Below are 20,000 nucleotides of genomic sequence, written 5' to 3' on the forward strand. Positions count from 1 at the left end.
ACACACACAGACACAGAGAATGGATAAAACAAAAGGCAGGGTCTTAAAACTTCATATACACAAATATATACATACATGTATGCATACATACATACATATATACATACATACATAACTATAGATAGACATACACATTCAGACATAGAATGATTAGAGCAAAGTGCTCGCAAGCAGGCTCCGAGCATTTCACACATACATACATAAATGCACACAATTGATGGATGGAGTAAGTTCTAGCACACACCCAGAAAAGCTTTACACACACACACACACACACACACACACACACACACACACACATATATATATACACACACACACATAGTTGATGGGTAGAAGGAACCTGTGCCAACCCCTAGTCACACAAACCTTAAACATGTACATACACATAGTTGATAGATGGAATGAATAGTGTTCCAGCCCCCCACTCACATGAACTTTATGCATACACATACATACACATACTAGTTATATGGGAGGAACAATGTTCCAGCCCCTGTGCTTTATTCTTTCTTCCACAGCTTATATATCCCATATATCCCAGCAAAATGTTTCAAGCAGTATAAAATTGCAATGTGATTATGTTTTAGTTTTTTTCTAGTGAATGATTATGAAAAAACAATGTGTTTTCCAGTACCTTTACAAAATATAACATTACATAATACCGGTAAAGGAAACCAATTATTCCCCAAAACTCATGTACATTTGTAACTAAACAACTCGTTATAGATTAACAAAGTGTAAGCAAGCAACATAGTTTTCTCAGCTAGTTTCTCTTACTGGAGGAGAACAATTTGCAGTTACAAAGAAAGGAGCAATTATTATTTATCTTTAAAAGAAATCTTAAGAATCTCAAACGAATCATGAATCTAAACTTTCATATAAAAAATCAGTCATATCCACCTTAAATCCTCAGAATACATATCTACTCATAAGAAGTTCTTAACAAATCATATCAGGAAGCTGAAGGCAAAAATGGGTATAAGAAACCAATAATCATCACTAGTCCAACATCAGTGAGAGTCATGTCAGTCTGTGTTGCCATCGTTCTTGTATTCTGACCATAAAAGGTCTCTGGTTTAGCTAATAACAGTCTGCCTTTCTGAACTTCAAATTGTTTATTAAGATTTTCTACATCAAAGCCAGTAGTAATAACATTTCAACCTAGCGTCACTAACAATGTTCTTTTTCCAAATGTTTTCTAAGGGTGGTAGCCATTGCTGACAATCTATATCTCTAAAATCTTTCCTAGGATGGTTACTGAATCATTAATCTGCTCCAGCAGCAAGGAGTGTCAGACCTCCTAGAGCTGTAATTATAGGTGATGCTAGTAACTGAATGTGGGTCCTCTGGAAGAGCAGCAAATGCTCTTTAACCACTGACCATCTCTCCAGAGTTCATAATTCTTTTATTTTTTTAATGACCAAATAGTCTTCAGTTCTATAATTTACAATAACATATAAAACTGGATTTGGGGTTATGTTAAGTGAAGTAAACCAAGAACCAAAAGACAAGTGTTTTCTAATCCCAGTAACGTGCCTCTTCTAGGAAAATATTAATGACCCTGGCTGTTTTCAATGACCTGTTCCTTTTACACCTGTTTAGGGAGTATTTCCTTCAAAATTAGCCTTGGAGGAAGGTAGAAATATTGGAGAAAATCCCTGAATTCAATACATCTGGAAGTAACATCAGATAAAATTGAAGAGATTGCTTTTTTTTTTTTTTTTTTTCAATTTCCAGTCAGGATAAAAGTGATGAAGAATAGGAGTGTGTTAAGGTTTGGCCTGCTGCTGTGTATTATAATTCTAAATGCAGGCCCCCAAGACCTAGTTGCTCCAGAGACAAGAGTCCACATGTAGACCCAAGTGATACCATGTGACCTTGCCCGCAAGTTATTTATCATTGGTGAATAAAGATGCCTATCGCCTATAGCTGAGCAGAATTGAGATAGGCGGGGCTTGGTGTTTCAACCTGTTGCGGTTTTTTTTCTTTTAATGATAATTATGAGACATAATTCACTAGAATTTTCTCTCTCTCTCTCTCTCTCTCTCTCTCTCTCTCTCTCTCTCTCTCTCTCTGTCTCTGTGTATGTGTTCATGTGCCTGCAGATGCTGTACCAGGAGTGTAATCTACTCACTCATCACGTGTGATAGGTCAGTGTTCTACCACTCAGCCACATTCCTAGCTTTCCTTTTACCTTTTTACCATTGAAACATTGTTTTGCTAAATTGCCAGAAAATCCTTTAATTCATTCTCTGTCTCAAGCAAGCTGTGACTTCGCCATCATCTAGCCCTTGTTCCTTACATGTTATTTTATATTACTAAGTTTGTGGCTTTACCACTCCGAATAAACGTGTTCTCACAGAGTACTCTTGAAATAGCTACAATTAACTGCCTTTCAACATGCCCTCCAGGACTAAGCCTCAGATCTCTTCACCATAACCCACATGCTCTTCTCTTTGATGACATCAGAATATCTCTAGTTGTTCCAATCAGTGATAAGACAGTATCATAGTTTTCCAGCCTCTTTAAATTTTTATATGAAGAAAAGAACAATGGTATCATTCTGCCCTCTCCTGGTCAATGCACAGATGACATCAAAATGGCTTAAGAGTTTAGAAGGGAAGGATATTTATTAAATCAAAGTTATTAATGTTCTCATTTAATAATGGAAAAATGATTTTATGGTGTGGTATCACTTTATGCCATAACTTTTAATTTTATTTGGTAGCCTTCTCATTGCTTGATTCCAAAGAAAACAAGCCTAACCCCTACAAACAGCTGCCCCAATGGCATTGTTAGGTGAATGACGCAGGGGAGGGAAGGCTTTGTAGTTTATCTCAGGTCATATATTCTGGTTTTGTAAATCATATAAGCCTTTTCCCCCATTTCACACTGAGGACTCCACATGCCTCAAAGCAACACCTTTTTATTACAGCACGTCTCTCATCTCATGGTTTACATTTTCTACATCGGTTTACATTCATTTAGAATACCACGTACACCTTTTGGTTTCAAAATGCTGAGAACTAGTCCACTAGTTTTCCTTTGCTTTAAGTTAACTTACACACAGTGAAAGCTGTCTCTCACTTGGTTGTTTATTGGGGGGAAATGTTCCTTTTTTGAGCATCCTTAACTGAGAACAGCAAGTCATTTGCTCATTAGTAAGCCATCAATAGGACTCCTGGTTGAGACTGAGACATTGGGCCAGTTGGTGGGAAGGGTCATCCCATCTGGGCCTGTAAATCTCCACTGCCACTCCTACCCCAGGAATGGTGCTGAAACTCCAGAACTTGTCTGTAATTTATCGCCAGTTGGTTATTTTTCCCACACTGGTTTTTTTTTTTTTTTTTTTTTTTTTTTTTTTTTTTTTTTTTTTTTTTTTTTTTTTTTTTGCTAAGCAATAAACTCTAACTGGAGTCACTGCCCATCTTTCACATACCTATCTCTAGAATTCATTTTAGAATCTATTATTTTAAAACAATCTCCCTGTGATTCCCACCAGCTACTGAAGAACCAACTTGCATTAAGTCTCTCTAATCCATATCTGTTCTATCCACAAATAACATTGCTTCTGGAATGATCTGAGTTTCGAACTCACCCACTTCCATGTCCATAACCGTGTATTTACCCAAGCAGCTGGAGAGTCTACTTGGCTCTCTTTCGCTTCTTTTACCTTTCCAATAGATTACTGTACTTTTTATTCACTTTACATCCTGATCACAATTCCCCTTCTTTCCTTTCTCTTAGTCCCACCCTTACAAATCCCTCCCCCCACTTCTCCTTCCTCTTCTCCTGTTTCTGATGGTCATGACCCACTTTCCACATAGTCACAGCTGTGGGGCTGTCTTCATAGATGAACCAAGATTTATTTTATTCTGTTTAATTCCCCTTGATGACCTTTATTGCACTCACTCTCTGATAACTTCACTGGCACATCTAGTTTACTACTGTCCACACCTGCACATCAATGCCTGTGTTATGGTCAATCAGAGTGCCTTTCCTCTAGAGGCCTCTGGGCACTTGACCTGTCATTACTTTTGCTGTGGTCACTTCTTATCCCACTTTACTCTTCATGGGATTATCCTTGGCCTGTGTTCAGATCTGATCTTAGATGTCTGAGACCAGGCACTGAATACTCTCCACTCACTCTCATCCTTTTGCTTCTTTTCCCCCCCAATAATTTATTGTTTTTTTATTCATTTTATATCCTGATCGAAGTTTGCCTCCTTCCTCTTCTCCCAGTCCAACTCTTATGAATCCATTCCCTATTGCCCCATCCCCTTCTTAGAGAAGGGAGGCCATCCCCCCCCCCTTGAGTACCACCTACTCTAGGTCATCCCAGGAGGGTATAGGATGTGCCAGCAGTACTAAGCACATCCTCTCTCACTGAGGCCCAACCAGAAGAAAGGGGATACAATGGTAGGAAACAGAGACTAAGACAGCCCCACTTTACCTGTTGGAGGACCCACATGAAGATCAAGCTGCACATTTGCTACAAATGTGAAGGGAGTCTAGTTCCAGCTAATGCCTGCTCCCTGGTTGGTGTCCAAGACTCTGTGAGCCCCCATGGTTTCAGGTTAGTTGATTTTGTAGGTCTTCTGTGGTGGCAACCCCTTTGGCTTGCTCATATTTATTCTCTGATTTTCAGCAAGATTACCTAAACTTCACCTGATGTTTGGCTATGGGTCTCCACATGTACCTCCATTTATTGGTGAATGAAATCTCCAAGAGACAAGTATGTTATGTTTCTGTCTGCAAGCGTAGCAGAGTATCATTAATAGTGTCAGGGGTTGGCTGGCTCTCTTACATGGGTCTATCCTCCTGCTTCTTAAAAATATCACCCTGATTCTTTCATTTTCTATAGTAATTCGCATTACCTAGTTAATATGCTCCGCTGTAGCTCAGCTTATAGAATGAAGTCACCTTGTCTGAACTGTCTGCATCCCAGAGCCACAAGAGAGTTTTTGACACAAAGCAAACACCCAATGGGAAGTTTACCTAATGCAAAAGTACAAATGCATGGGAAGAAACCAGTTCTGTCATTTTGTGAGTTATAGAGTTGTTTGAATTCTAACTACTACAGTTCTTCATGGGTGATTCAGAAATCAGTGTCCATGTGAGTTTTTATGTGTTTGTTTGTTTTTCTTGAAAACACAACACATTCCAACCACAGTCTCTTCTCCCTCCATTCCTACTAGCTCAAGCCACCACTCTCCCTCTTTGTTTCCTCTTCAGAAAAGAGCAGGCCTCCAAGAGATGAAAGCAAAACAAAGCAAAACAAGATAAAGTAAGACAAGGTGAAACCTTTCACATTGAGATGGTACATTAGTAGCTGTCAAATAAGTTAGAAACACAACTGCTCCCACTATTGGGGGGGTCTCACCAAATTACCTAGCTTACAGCCATAGGATATATGCAGAGGGTCTGGTACATATCCATACAGGCCCTGAGCTTGCTGCTTCCGTCTCTGTGAGCCCATGTAAGCCCTGCTTAGTTGATCTACTGCGCCATATTCTCCTGTCTGACTCCCAAAGTCTTTCCTCCCCCTCCTCTGTGGGGCTCCCAGATCTCCAGGGGGAGGGACCCAATGGAAACCTCTCTCTCTCTCTCTCTCTCTCTCTCTCTCTCTCTCTCTCTCTTTCCCTCTTCCTCCTCTCCCTCCCCCCTCTCTGAATAAAGTCTGTAGGTCTCTACATCAGCTCCCATATGCTACCAGAGGAAGCTACTTAGATGATGACTGGACAAGGTAGTGATCTATCAGTATAACAATATTTTTAGGAATCATCATACAAATTCTTTTTAAAGACCAGCAATGTTTGGTTCTACCCTAGGTCTCTGGTCCTAGAGTCTCAGGATTCTGCCCATCCAGGCATCAAGGCAGTGTAAAGTATAGACTCCCTCTCCTGGCTTGGGTGTCAAACTAAACATTGACTGGCCACTCTTTATAAGGTCTGAATCACCATTTCCCCAGCATATATTACAGACAGAAAAATTGTATGTGGAGGGTTTTGTGGCTGGATTGGTGTCCAGGTTCTCTCTTCCTATAACCTGCAGAGTGCCTTGTCATGCTAAAGAGACTAAAAATAGGGGTGAGGGCAGCAAGCCAACACCAGTTTAACCTCTCTAGATTTCACCATGTGGAAGTTGTTCAGGACAATGGGGCACCACTGTTAGTGTTCAGAGAGCAACCTCTCTCCTAGCATCAGTTTGGGTTGTTTAGTGATTCCCACAGGACCTCCTTGGCCAAAAACTCAAATGAAGGTAATGCATTCCCACCACTGGAAGTCTTGACTGCTACAAAATGTGACCAGCTTAGACTCCTAAGACTCTGTGCCCTTCATTCTTAAGAATTCTGCATAGCATCCCTCTGATAGATTCTAGGAAATTTCGAATGCACTAGGTTTCCAAACCCCTCCCCCAAATACTTCTAAATTCCAGTTGTCTTTTCTCTAACTCTCTCCTTCCACCCTAACCTGAGGCTTCACACTCTCATACTCTCCCCACACAGGTCCACCCATACAATCTATTTAATTTCCCATAAATCCATGGGAGAACAATGCTTCTCTCCTATAACCCTCCTCTTTATTCAACCCCTCTGAGTGTATACACTGTAACTTGAGTATCATTTACTTAACAGAATATTCACTTATAAGTGAATACTTGACATATTTGCCTTTAAAGTCCTGGGGTGCCTCCTTCAGGATATTTTTCTAGTTCTATCCATTTGACTGCAAATATCATGATGTCATTAATTTTAACCACTGAGTAATACTCCATTGTGTAAATGTACCACATTTTCTTTATCTCTTCTTCAGATGAGGGGTATCAGTTGACAATGTATTTATGCCTTTGGGACTTCTAGAAATATTGGTGTAGAATGTCTGTTTCTGTGAGCCTGGCTTGTGGAAACTTCATGTGTTTTCCTACACTCACATTCCTTCTATGTGTTTCAGGAGTCTCGTGCTTGTATCTACACTTCTATTTGTGACTTCTCCACTAGACTAAATACATAATAGCAAAAGAGTATAGGCTGTTTGTTTTTGAAACACTCAACAACCATGTGTGCGTGTGCGTGCGTGCGTCTGTCTGTGTGTGTGTGTGTGTGTGTGTGTGTGTGTGTGTGTGTCTGTCTGTCTGTCTGTCTGTCTGTCTGTCTTTCCTGGAGTTTTCTGTTTTTGCTTGCTTCCAGTTTAAACTGATTGCCTGTGTATTTGTTCTGTTTTGTTTCCATTATCCAGTAGAGGGCAGTAGAGGAAAACTTTCAGAAAAAGCCAGTCATTGCTTAGAAAATTTGCTCAAAATGTTGTCGTTAGTGTTACATGTCTCCCTTGAAAACAACTTGGACACAAATGTCAAATCTAGGGATGAAAACCATAAAAGGTGCTTTTTTTTTCCATCTGGCCCTCACCCAAAGATTAATTTAACTAACAACAGTTTAACCAAAGTATTCCTTGGTGGCTGAGTGGCCTGTCTTCTGCTTCTGTCATTAAATGATTCTGTCTATTAGAAGCACTTGCCAATATTTCCTTACATCTGTTCCCCTTCACTCATTTCTCTCTGAAATCCTCTAAGAAACATTTATTTATTGCTGTCAAGAGTTGTCATTTTGCAGGCTGTAAAATGGTACTTTATAAGTTTAGATATTGGCCTTCTACCATGAGGCTTGTTAGGAGTGGAACCAGTCTCCATATATCTTACATACTGGATAAAATTATCAGTGAGCCAAGCCCATGCTTAAATACTTTCCTTATTCCTTCTAGAGATTGCATGACTGAGTATTCATACTTTAAAAAAAATTCTCACTATACAGCTAGCACTAAGAATTGCCTATTATACAACCACCCTCCTGCTTTTTTCCCCAAGCTGGTCTGCCTGTCTCTGTCCATCTGACCTCCCAATCAATTCCTGCCAATGCAGCCCTGGTTTTCTTCTAAACTCCAAAGATTATGCACAGACTGAAAACAGTAGGGTGACTCAGTTTCTTTAAAGCCATTGAAGATTAGTGGCTATATTTATTCTAAAGATATCAATGTACAAGAATTTTGATAGGCTTGAGAATATGCTATGTGTCTTCAGTGCACGTTTTTTCTCCATCCTTCCTAGCCACAATGACTCTCTCCCTCTCCCTCTCCCCTCCCCCTCCTTCCCTCCTTCACTTCCTCCCTCCCTCCTTCTCTCTCTCTCACTTCCTCTCCCCCTCCCCCTCTCCCTCCCCTCCCTCTCTCTCCCTCTCTCTCTTTGTCATGGCTAATCTCAGTGGTCAACTTGGACTAAACTAAATCTGGACTAAACTAAAACCCAAGCAGTTGGGCATACCTGTGAGGACTTTTCTTGATTGGATTATTTGAAGTGAGAAGACCCCTTCTATATGTGGACTACCCCTCCTGGTCTAGTCCAAAGAAGTGAACATGGAAGAAAAAGGAAGAATCGCTTTTGTCTATTTGCCTATACTCTCACTGCCCACTGCCCAGGAATTCCTTCACCAGTATTAGAACATACTTTCTCAGGATCCAACATAGACTGAAGACTAGCTGTGTCATCCAGCCTTATGGACTGAAAAAAGACAAATTTTTTGGTCTTTTTGTGGTGAGACAGCCATTGTTGGTCTAGTCAGATCACAGCCTGTATACCACTTTAATAACACACACACACACACACACACACACACATATGAGAGAGAGAGAGACTCTATGAGAAATATATATTTTTTTCCAGAAAACTATGACTAGTACATTCTTACTCTGACATTTGTTCTTTCAGTCTTTTTTGAGTTTGAATTCTCAATAAGAGCATTTTAATGTGCACTATATACAGGTCAGTCATATGCAACTATTTGATATCTGGCATTTTATGGCAGAACCATCAATGATGTGTGCAATTAATATAAGTTGATATTTTATTCTTCAATCCCAAGGTTCTATGGTGAGTTCTGTATTTTGTTCCATTTCCTGAGTATCGTCCCTCACCTGTACCTGTGTGTAAGTTGTTCTAGAAAGATCGCCCTTCTGTAGCACCTTTCTCCAGAGCCCTGTAGTCATTTGCTTACAAAAACATGGCCAGGTAAAAATGACTTGTCACACTTTGATCTGGGAATTTTTGCAGAGATTATATATCCCAGGGCTCTTTCTGGGAAGGCACCATACACAATGTCTATGGTATGGGGGTCCTCCTGAGAAGGCAGCCTATGAATCAGGATTCTTATGAGAACCTGGTTCTCTCTGTGGACACTCAAGACAGACAAGTAGGTTCAGTCTATTTCTTGAGATCTTAGAACTGAGAGAATCTGGTTACAATGGCCCCTTCTTTCTTTTTACATGCCACCACCAGTTATGTCATGCTCACTTCTGCCCGATGTTTCAGTTCAAATGTGCAACACAAGAACATACAAATTGGCTGATGATGACAGAAGTGACAGAAGCATCCTCTCTGACCTCTTTGGTGACTGAGGCAGACCTGGGAATGAGCAGTCTGCAGCTGCTGACAGGTTTTTTTTTTTTTTTTTTTTTTTTTTGGTGGTTGTGTTGTTGTTTGTTTTATTTTTTGTGGTTTGTTTTTTGTTACAGGGTTTCTCTGTGTAGTCCTGGCTGTCCTAGAACTCACTCTGTAGACCAGGCTGGCCTTGAACTCAGAAATCTGCCTGCCTCTGCCTCCCAAGTGCTGGGATTAAAGGCGTGCACCACCACTGCCGGGCCTGACAGGTGTTTTTAAAGGCTGGCTGTGAGCATAGTTCCTACCCCTAGCTTTCTGCTACAGGAACAATGACAGCATTTTCTCTGTACAGAGCTACCACCTGAAGCCAATTGTGCACAGCAAAGGGTAGCCCGTTCCCTTTAATTACAGAGCAACTGGCATTTCATTTCATTCTAAAACAGAATATGGTTCCCTTTTCATTAAATATGAACATCCCATAAAATATGGATTAGCCATGGGGCTTGCTGGTGAACTGTGAGTTACAGTCTTTCCAATTGGGCTTGAATTATTTGTGTTGGTTTTATGATCTGGAAAGCAAATATATGCAGGCCAGAGACTGAGATGTTTGAAACTTTCTATCCTATTAAAGAACTTCTTTATATTCCAATCTTGACAAGGGCTGAGCCAGTTCATGGCTGAAAAGAGTCTACTGTAAATAAAAATTTGTCACCAGGCCACAGGAAAACCCTGTATTTTTCCCAAATGTATCACTCACTCTGGCATGAACATTCTGTAGAGTGTAACATTGTGGCTTGCTGAAGTGTTACTGGTCTATCCATTGTAAATTTCTTATCCAGACAGGCTGGATTTTTTCCAACTACGCATGATGTAATTGTGGTTTCTAAGAAGTAATAACCCTTCAAAGGTGGAGAATATGTGGCTTTCACATGAAAAATAAATGGTATGAAAAGAGAAAAATAAATGATAATACATAGATTCATGAAGTGTGATTAAAGAGCTAGCGTCATGGGTAAATAAAATGAGACTCAATATAATTGTTATTTTATTTTTATGATATCATAAAGAAAAAATTTTTCTATCCTAGGTTTGTGGTTTTATTGGGTATGTCTAGTTTGTAAAAATGTAAAGCATAATGGAAAGAGCCCCTTCATCCTTTTAACAAAGTAAAAGTGAAATGTAAAACTAAGCAGAAGAGTTGCACTGCCTCATAGAATCTCATCAACCACAAATATTCTGAGTTTCCAAATGGGGGATACTAAGACATACGTTTCACTGGATTTATTAAACTAAGTAATTTTTCACTTTGCCAAAGCATATAGAGTGTTTATTATACACAGTTTGTACATCCTTTATAGCAGCGGTTCTCAACCGTCTGAATGCAGGAACCCTTCGATTCAGTGCTTCATGTTGTAGTGACCCCCTTCCATTAAAATTATTTTATTGCTACTTCATAACTATAATTTTGCCACTGTTATGAATTGTAATGTAAATATGTGATAGGCACAATATCTGATCTGTGATCTCTGTGAAAGGATCATTCAACCTTAGAACAATTGGAAGCTACAGGTTGAGAACTGCTTCTCTATAGCTATATTTGGCTTTTCCATGTTGAATATTCTTCCACTTCTTGTATGTGTAAGTATTACTTTTAAATTTTTAATTAATTAATTAATTAATCAATTACAACTTTACAACCCAATTGCTTCTTTGTCTTCCCAGTCCCCCCATCACACAGTCCCTTCTTCCCTCCTCCTCCCCTTCTCCTATGAGAAGATGGAGGCCTTCCCTGGGTATCCCCTCACCCTAGCATATCAAGTCCTGATTGGTCCTTACCCATGGGATGGGTCTCAAGTTGGGCCAGTTATTGGTTGGTCATTCCCTCAATCTCCATCTTTGTCCCTGAATTTCTTGTAGACAGAACAAATTTGGTGTGGATCCTTTTAGTTCAGTTGTTTATGTTGTAGTGACCCCCAACCATAAAATTATTTTGTTGCTACTTTATAACTATAATTTTGCCACTGTTGTGAATTGTAATGTAAACATGTGGTTTAGTTGATGTCTTTATCTCTCCACTGGGGATTCTGCCTGGCTACAGAAGTGGCCACTTCAGGTTATATATTGCACTTCTAGGAGTCTTACCTACCGTCACCCTTTTAAACTTTGCTTCCATTCCAGGTCTCTGGCATGCCCTGGAGATGCCACCAAGTCCTCTACCCCACCGATTTCCATTAATTCTCCTGTCCTCAGGCCCTCTTTCCTGTCTTTTCCCACACCTGAATCAAACCCATTCTCCTTCCAATTCCCTCTCCCACCTAGTTCTCTTCTTCATCTGCATATTATGAATATTTATTTTCCCTTCTAAGTGAGATTCAAGCATTCTCAGTTGGGCTTTCCTTCTTGTTTAGCTCCTTTAGGTCTGTGGATTTTAGTGTGGGTATGCTAAACTTCATGGCTAGTATCCTCTTATAAGTAAGTACATACCATGCATGTCATTTGTTATCTCACTCATGATGATATTTTCTAGTTTCATTTCATTTGCCTGCAAAACTCATAATTTCCTTGTTTTCAGTAGCTGAATAGTATTTCACTGTGTGAATGAATCTCATTTTCTGTATCTATTTTCTTGGCCAGGGGCATCTGGTTTGTTTCTAGTTTCTGGCCATTACAAATAAAGCTGCTGTGAATGTAGCAGAGCATGTTTTCCTTAGGTATGGAGGAGCATCCTTTGAGTATATGCCCAGGAGTGGTATAGTTGGGTCTTCAGGTAGAACTAGTCCCAAATTTCTGCAAAACAACCAGATTGATTTCCAGAGTGGTTGTACAAGTTTGCACTTCTACCGACAATGGGGGAGTATTTCTCTTGCTCCACAACCTCACCAGCATGTGCTGTTTCTTGAGATTTTGACCTAAGACTTTGTGATGGTTATAAGATGGAATCTCAGGGTCATTCATATTTGCATTTTCCTGATGACTAAGGGCATTGAACACTTCTTTAAGTACTTCTCAGCCACTTGAGATCCTTCTGTTGAGAATTCTCTATTTAGTTCTATACCCTATCATTTAATTTGATTATTTGATTTGTTGGTTTATAAAATCTTGAGTTCTCCAACTCCAACTTCATGGAGTATAAGCTATTGAAGTAAGACCTAATGATTTTTTTGTTTTTAAATTTACTCAGTGTCTGCTGTTACATTTTTCTTTTCATTTCTTATTTTGTTAATTTGAATAATGTCTCTCTGCCTTTTAGTTAGTGTGTCATTTTCTTTATTGCTTTCATTTCCATTTTTAAGTCTTGAACAGTTTTATTCATTTCCTTAACCTGTTTAATTGGTTTTTCCTCTATTTCTTTATATTTATTTGTTTCACCTTTAAAGGCCCCACCTATTTGATTCTATTTCTTGAAGTTCTTTAAAGAATTTATTTATTTTCTCTCTTAAGGCTTTTTATCATCTTGCTCTTCAGGTGTTTTACAACAGCCATAGTTTGCTGTAGTAGGAGAACTGGGTTTTCTATGGTGCCATATTGTCATGGCATTTGTTGATTCTGTTCTTGGGATGGCCTTTAGCCATCTGGTTGTCTTGGCCCTTGGCTGTCTTGGTAGTTCCTGGTAGGATCAGGCCTCTTGTACTGTATGTAGAGTTGGTGATACCTAGTGATAAGGGCCTCTGGTTGTCTAGGTTGGCAGCAGACCTCTAAGGAAGCAGGTAGAGCTGGTTCTCCTGGGTGGCAGCAGGCCTGTAGGGAATCAGGTGAAGTATGGCTCTGGGTGTGGGGTGCATATCTTGGATTGCCAATGGGGTTCCAGACTGGAAGATGGGGATGGGGCATATTTCATGTCTGCTATGTTTGTGGGGGCCCAACAGGCAGGGGATTGGGGTATGGGTATCTCAACTTGTAGTCCTGGGATGCAAAAGGCCTCCAGTGAGGCAGATAGAGAAGTGGCCAGGAGGTATAAAAAGGATTCAGGATTGAATGTATAGGTATGGACTGGAACATAGAGGAGATGGGCATAAGTAATACTTATATCCTTTTTTTTTAATTAAAAAGAGAGTTATAAAACAACTCATTTGTCTTCAGAGATAAAAGTCACTAGTTTCTTTTACACAAAAGAAGTAACTCAGAGATTAAATTTCTTCCTCAAAGTCACGTAGGGTAGAAAGTGGCTGAGTGTCCCTTGTGTCACATGTGGTGAGTATCAGCCACTAAATGTCATTGTCACTAAGCTTTCTCATTAGCTGTGTATGCAAAAGTCAAGCACTGAGGACCATGCACAAACATATAGGCAGTCCTGAAAGTCTCAGTTTCTCATTCCCTCTCTATATAGATAAGTTTATCTAAGAGACATTTGGGTAAAATATAAATTCAGTCTATGAAATATTGACCTAAAATATAAAATATTAATATAAAATATTTCTATTGTAAGTTTAGTCAGTTGGTTCCATGTTCATCTTGCATGCAGGATTGCACCTGCTAGCCTACTGTGATAGGAGGCATATCTTTTATTATACCAGCCTTTTGTGTAAAGCTATATGGATACATAAAGTCAATGTTAAAAAATGCAAAAATGTCCAGGCTGGTAGTGCATACCTGTACTCAGGAGGCAGAGGCAGCCAGATCTCAAATTCCTCAATTAAGTATCAAGACTGTTTCAAAAACAAAAGAAAAATTTAAAAATTATTAAAATTGAGCTAATCAATTCTAAAAGCTCAACTGTTTAATATTTCCTTTAATTTGAGCAGATTTAAATCTTGTTTCAAGTAAACATATTCAAAAGTAACCAGATTCAATCATGGAAACTATATTCTTTTCACCATGCTTCTTATTGAACTTTACATGATGACATTGTAGTTGATAAAGGTCATAAAGATACATTTTCTTCTTTGTTAAATGTCTGCAACTTTAAACTGTTAATATTTCATTATGTGCTTTTGATCAGCAGAGTACCTGGCACTAATTCCTGACTCCTCTGTCTTTTAGATTCTCAAGAGAATAATGTATCATCCCATCCCTCACCCAGGACCAGTTTTAGCTCTTTTTCAAGAGAGTTTTGACTATGCAAGTTCTGTGCACATGCAGAAAACTTGATCATTTGTGGAGTTTGCTATCTGCTACAGTTCTGGAATTCAGCCTCTGCAAACAAAAAGAAATAAACATCCCATCTCTGCTGGTAAAATCTTGGGTAGGGAATCTCAACTTAAAACTCATTCTGTGTCTGGGAACATTATTGTTTAGGTTGGAAGTGTTACAGCATACTAGTTGATTTGAATACTATAAAAAAGAACTTTCTAAGGTGTTTTGAATTATTATCCCAGGGAGCTAGAGAGATGGCCTGATGATTGTTAACACTGCTATTCTTCCTGCACACATGTGATGTACAGACATCCAGGTCATATATACACATTAAAATATCAAATATTAGAAATAACATAAAACTAGTTTTTCCTTTGGGTATGGTGATTTTCTTCATTATAAATTTAAAGTCTCTCTCTCTCTCTCTCTCTCTCTCTCTCTCTCTCTCTCTCTCTCTCTCTTGTTATGAGTACAGAAACAATGCCCTTTTCTCAATTCTTTTGTTAGCTCTAGTTGCCCATTGGTGTGTGTGCCTAATAGTGTCCCAGGACCAATGAGGATAGCAACATCTAATGTTCAAGTTCCTTGTATATTGTTTCTCCAAAACCTAAGCAAAATTTTCATATATTCTAAATACTCTCTAAATTACTTGTAACTATAAGTAAATGTTATAGAAAGTTGTTAGTCTGTATTGTTTGTGAAATAGTAACAAAGTTATTCATAACTACTCAATTTGATACAGATTCATTTCTCCAAATGTCTTCCATCTGCCATTGGCTGATCTATTTGTGTGGAACCTACAAGACGATGACTGCACTCTAATTTCTAATATTTTCAAACCTTTGGAAGAAATATCACTTTTCCTGTTCATTTTTCTATCACCTAACTCTAAAATAAGTTGACATGTCCATGAACATACAAGAAGCCTACAGAACTCCAAATAGACTAGACCAGAAAAGAAATTTCTCCCATCACATAATAATCAAAACACCAAATACACAAAACAAAGAAAGAATATTTAAAAAGCAGTAAGGGAAAAAGGTCAAGTAACATATAAAGGCAGACCTATAGAATTATACAAGACATCTCACCAGAGATGATAAAAAGCCAGAAGATCCTGGGCATATGTCATACAGACCCTAAGAGAACACAAATACAAGCCCAGGCTACTATACCTAGCACAACTCTCAATTACCATAGATGGAGAAACCAAGATTTTCCATGACAAAAACAATTTATACAATATCTTTCTACAAATCCAGTCCTACTGGATATTGTGTATCAATATTCAGTACACATTTTGATTGCTGCCTCATACAAATCTGATGTTTCTGGCCTTCAACCTTAGTGTACTATGCCTCTCAGGCAGTAGCCCCAATACATTTAGTACTTCATTTCTCTCCTCTTGTTCCTATCAGACACATAAAATCCACAACAGGAGCCTTCCTAAATTTAACCTCCACAAATCATGCAGTGCATTCCTACAGCCTTCTCAGGCTAATTTCACCTTGAATGACCATAGAGCTAATGATTGATTTACTCTACTAGGTGTTTTGCATTCCATACCATCAATGATCTCACATGCTTCCAAAAGTCTTTTTTAGTAAAGGTCGATTGTGCACTGCCAATACCAATGTTTCCATTGATAGGGGGTTTAGAAGGAAAGAATATTCTCTCTCTCTCTCTCTCTCTCTCTCTCTCTCTCTCTCTCTCTCTCTCTCTTTTAGCCCAATATTTACAGGCTAAAAGTCAATGTCTGGTATCTTATTCTATTGCTCTCTTTCTACTTTAATTTTTTTTGCATACAGTCTCTTGCTAAATTTGGTATTCATCCAACCTCGCTACAAAGTGAAATTCACAGTTCCATCCTCCTGCCTCTACTTTCAATGTTAAGTTTACTAAGTGAGCCACACATCTAGCTTTTACATGAACACTGAGGACCCAAACTCTATGCTTGAATAGCAAAATGTAGCAACTAAGACATCTCATCTCATCAGCCCTGCAAAGGGGTTTCTGTGACAAGTTATAGGGCATACATTGGTCTGTCTGTTCTCCTTTCTCTTTCATTAGCTTACTGGGTGTCTTGTCTCTGCCCTCATCCTGCTGTTTCTCCCACATGGTCAAGGATATTACAGGAGCTGCTAAATCAACACGACAAATAAGAAGCATGTCAACCTGTATGCTGGGTGGCATCTTCATATTAAACTTAGAAAGAGACATGGAGTATAACTTACAAAGACAGCAAAGTTATCAATTCATTTTTATTTGATTATCTATTTTATGTTACATAAATATCCATTGGGTGTAAAAGAATTGCTTTGCTGTCTTTGTAAGTTGAGTTTAGAGGTAAGAAAATAAAATCTTCAAGTGCCAAAATATGAGCATGGAATTTCTATCAGTCAAAAATGATAACAAAATTTAATCTATGGTTTGAGACAAGAGCTTTATATCAGATTCATCTAGAGGTGGGCACTCAAAATGAACTATAACAAATATATCTAAATAAGGGGATCTGATTTAGATGTTCTTGTCCATGGATAGATAAGGAGGTTAAACATAACTTCTTACCATGTCAGGAAAAAACAGTTACTAGAAACAAAGACATAGATACTCAGATTTCTATTCCATATAACCATGTAAACCAATTATTTTTCTCCATAGTGAGGAAGTCATGAGTTGCCAAATAAACCCTAACAATTTTATTATCAAAATTAGTATTACACATGGTGCCCAGAAAAAAGCATAGATAGTGAGAAATTCTGTTTTTAATTCTACATGGGTGCTTTCTTTGAAAGAAAAGAATGCCAGTGTTTTAAACAGGCCCAGAGAGAAAATAAACTCAAATAAATATAAAATTTAAAAAAAAAAACTTGAAACACAAAACAGAAAGTCATTCTTTTCAGGAAGAAAAATAACCAAATACTTATCTAAAGCCCAACTTTACAGCCTGACCACAGTAGGAAGAACATAGATATCTCCCCTCTCTACCTTAATTTCTGTTTGCATCCAGCAAAACTCACAGGCTCCAGGACTTTTAAGTAAGTCTGATCTTCCCATTAAGAACAAAACAGCAGTGCAGGCAGTATAGAACTAACAAAAGGCATTTGAAAAAGCCATATGGATATCTAGTATTTTAGAAGACACACACACACACACACACACACACACACACACACAGAGAGAGAGAGAGAGAGAGAGAGAGAGAGAGAGAGAGAGAGAGAGAGAGAGCTGAACAAGCATAGCACTAGTAGTAAGGTAAGTGAAAAATCTCATAGGGATCCTACCCATGGACAAAGAACTATAGGCAAATGATGTAAGAAAGAGGTGTGAGCCCCTTTAGTTGGCTATGTAACATCAAGGTGTCAGCCCTGAAATTGTATACATACAATCACTACCAAATGGACTCAGGCAATTGTATTTGTAAATCTATGTACATATATGTGTAGTAATAACAATGTGGAAAAATTGTATACTGAAAAAACAAGACTTTAAAATTAGTAGAATACATCCCTGGAGCTTTCTATACCTTATTCCTGTGAGGTATTATTATTATTATTATTATTATTATTATTATTATTATTATTATTTCTCCAATAGAGTCTACACCTCATACTGTCAGCCAACTGTATGGCTTCTCCTGATTGCAAAATCTTCGATATGATTAATAGAAGCAGAGGGAAAGAAGAACTATCATGTGAGACCACTGGACAAGTGATTGTGAGCCAATTATATCTTATTTTGAAGAAGCAATAGATTCTACTGGAATCAAAGAGGGTAGAGGGTTTTGGAGATGTTGTTCAGTGGTAAAGCACAAAATTCTGAGTTTGATTTATAGCACTGAAGAAAAATGACCTGAAAACCTATATTTAATGATGTATTTAAGGAGTGGAAGATGATGTTGAAATGGTTAGTGTAAACAGGTTGGACTACAGTAACAGCTTATTTTACATATCAATTTGACTGATGAGAGGACACCCAGATAATAGTAGGTATTACTTATGCATATGTATGTTAGGGCATTTCTAGAATAGAATGGTATTTTCAAATTTATATTTAAAACAATTAATGGGTTTTATGGTAGTTTAAGTTAGAATTGTCTCCATAGGCTCATATATTTGAATGCTTAATCACTAGGGAGGAGCACTACTTGAAAGGACTAGAAGGATTAGGAGAGATGACCTTGTTGGAGGAAGTGTGTCACTCAATTACTCTTTGAGGTTTCAAAAGTCCATGCAGAGCCCAGAGTTTCTTTATTCCTACTGCCTATGGAAGAGGATTTATAACACTCAGCTGTTTCTTTAGCACCATGTCTACTTCCTTGCCACCATGCTTCCTACAATGATGATAATGGATGAACCTCTGAGACTGTAAACACCCCTCCCCCCTTTTTTGCTTTGGTTATGTTGCATCTTCACAGCAACAGAACAGTGACTAAGACTAATTGTCCATATTTGTGGCATACAATGTCATGTTTGATGCAGTGAGTCAACACATCTTGAATGTTCTCAACTTGCAATTCTTTTACACCCAATGGATATTTATGTAACATAAAATAGATAATCAAATAAAAATGAATTGATAACCAACCATGAAGCTTTTATTTAAACATAATCTTGTTGTATAGATGCAATTTTACCATTCACTATTATTAAAATAAATTTGTACACTAATGAGGGAAAAGTTTATTTTTACATACAGAATTAACTATTGGGTGAATGTTTGATACTATAGGACATAGACTATTTTCAATATTTTCAGAATCATCCATATTTTCATTTTGCAATTGGCAATGCTGATGACTCCACTATGCAGAAATACCTATTATAAAATTACAGAAGTATTATTAGGGTTATTTCAAAAGGGGTTAGAAATTCTGGCCAAGGTCCTTTTGGCTGGGGCAGACACCTAGCTGGTCTGCTCTGTGAAGACACCATATCCTAAACCATCCTAGAGGAATCACTGCACTCAGAGCAGCAGAGGAATCACTGCATTTAGAGCCACAGGATTTCAGGATCCCAGAGGCAGTCTGACTCCTAGGAGTTCTTCCACCAAGGATCTCATGATCACAGGATCACAGAGGCAGCTAGAGTGAGGAGTTCTGACACAAGCAAGATAACTAGAAAGACAGGCTCCAGTCAATGACACTGAGTGCAGGTAGCACTAGAGAAACCAGATGGCAAAATGCAAGTACAAGAACATAAGCAACAGAAACTGTTACCTGGCATCATCAGAACACAGTTCTCTCACCATAGCAAGTCCGGGACACCCCATCACAACAGAAAAGCAGGATTCAGATATAACTTCTCATGATGATGATAGAGGACTTTAAGAAGGACATAAATAACTCCCTTAAACCCTAACCCTATCCCTAACCCTAAATATAACCCTAAATACAAATACAGGAGAACACAGGTAAACAGGTAGAAGGCCTTAAAGAGGAAACACAAAAATCCCTTAAAGAATTGCAAGAGAACACAACCAAACAGGTGAAGGAA

At 38.4% G+C, this 20,000-nt stretch overlaps 1 long non-coding RNA gene across 1 annotated transcript in view; it reads left to right on the forward strand.

Annotated features, from left to right (window-relative positions):
- The window catches only part of LOC143434884 (uncharacterized), a 46,074-nt gene extending 27,034 nt beyond the window's left edge, over positions 1-19,040 (forward strand). Inside the window, exons 2-3 of the long non-coding RNA XR_013104738.1 lie at positions 14,413-14,614; positions 18,103-19,040. This is a non-coding gene — a long non-coding RNA (uncharacterized LOC143434884). The remainder of the gene's footprint in view (positions 1-14,412; positions 14,615-18,102) is intronic.
- Positions 19,041-20,000: the final 960 nt, after the last annotated feature.

The sequence above is a fragment of the Arvicanthis niloticus genome, chromosome 17 (genome assembly GCF_011762505.2).
Source record: "Arvicanthis niloticus isolate mArvNil1 chromosome 17, mArvNil1.pat.X, whole genome shotgun sequence".
Taxonomy (NCBI): Eukaryota; Metazoa; Chordata; class Mammalia; order Rodentia; family Muridae; genus Arvicanthis; species Arvicanthis niloticus.